The sequence below is a fragment of the Erigeron canadensis genome, chromosome 4, assembly GCF_010389155.1.
Source record: "Erigeron canadensis isolate Cc75 chromosome 4, C_canadensis_v1, whole genome shotgun sequence".
NCBI lineage: Eukaryota > Viridiplantae > Streptophyta > Magnoliopsida > Asterales > Asteraceae > Erigeron > Erigeron canadensis.
Window position 1 is genome coordinate 7,007,440 of NC_057764.1, and position 1,422 is coordinate 7,008,861.

Here is a 1,422-nt window from a genome sequence, read left to right on the forward strand (position 1 = left end):
CCTGAGTAAACAGTTTAAAATACGTTTTTACCTTGGACGGGGGTAGCTGACCTCCGTACTGCATCACTCACACCAGAATGATCCCTTTGATTAGGGGTGACACCCTTTCTGCATTTACCTAGGGTGCATGTGTAGTTGAACCAACTATTCTTTGTCCGGATATTGGTAATCATGACCTTGTTTCGGAACGCAGCAATCTGTAGCAAAAGCATTTAATGATCAGAAACATGATCAGCAGAAACTATATCAGGAAACATCTAAAAACATCTCAGTATTAACCTCGCGTTTGCGTTTCTCTCTGCCCCATTCCAAAAGTTGCTTTAGGGTGTCAAGAGTGGGACGAACTTGCAGCACTGGCAGCCCCGTATCAATAACATCAACAACACTTCAAAAAGTATTGAAGATCAAAAGTAGTAACAATGGTAGAAAAGGTTAGCCTAAGCAGATTAAATAATGAGGCTGCACCTTATTGCATCTTTAAAGGTCTTGATTGCAGGAATTTCAGCATCATCAATCAGCATTGTTGCAGATGAGTTTGAGAGACAGAGATTGCCTAACACATATCCAGCAACTAATGGTCACCAATCATATTATAGTGAAAGGAACCACAACACAATACTATACTAAAATACCTAATACTCCTTTGCAATCATTCCTGTCAACAATGATATAAGTACCAGGATTTTTGCTCTTCCTTTTAACCATCTCGTCACCATAGTCCTCCCAAAGTGTCCCTTAGCTGATAAGCCCTGAGACATAAAGCAAGGTATGATTGTAAATCAGAATCATACATTGTGGGTAGAAATTAAATAGTTCAATAATTGCACTACCGCTCGTTAGTCAGATTGAACTCCACTGTCTTCTTACCGGTGGATTTCTTAGATGGGGAACCAACAATCGTCACATAACCAATAACATCTACACATACAAATATAGTTACATTAAAATATAGATAACAGATAGAAGCCGAAAACGTGTTCATGAGCAATTTTCGTCTTTGTGTAACGGAATATGTAATCGGGTCAAATGTTAAGAAGGGTTATCCCTACTTTAACCTATTAGGTTGTACGTTACCATCATGAGATAATTGACAATCCGAGAAGCGCAACAAATTTTCTAATCCTATATATGCAACAGTTTTCGATAAATTATATGAAATCAGCTCAAATAGCTAAGAAGGGTTATCCATGATATGTAGCCACTTAATGTGGAAACTTTTAAACATTAGTAAAATAACTATTTCCAATTGTAAACAATTGCTTGCAAGTTTTCATACAGATACAACGGATTGTTAATTCGAACTTACGATGCATTCCGCAGAATAACACCTGACTAACATCATAGAACTTAAAGGGAAAAGGGGATATCATAAACGTAAATATATAACCACATACCAACAAAATGCTTGTTATCGGTAGGGGT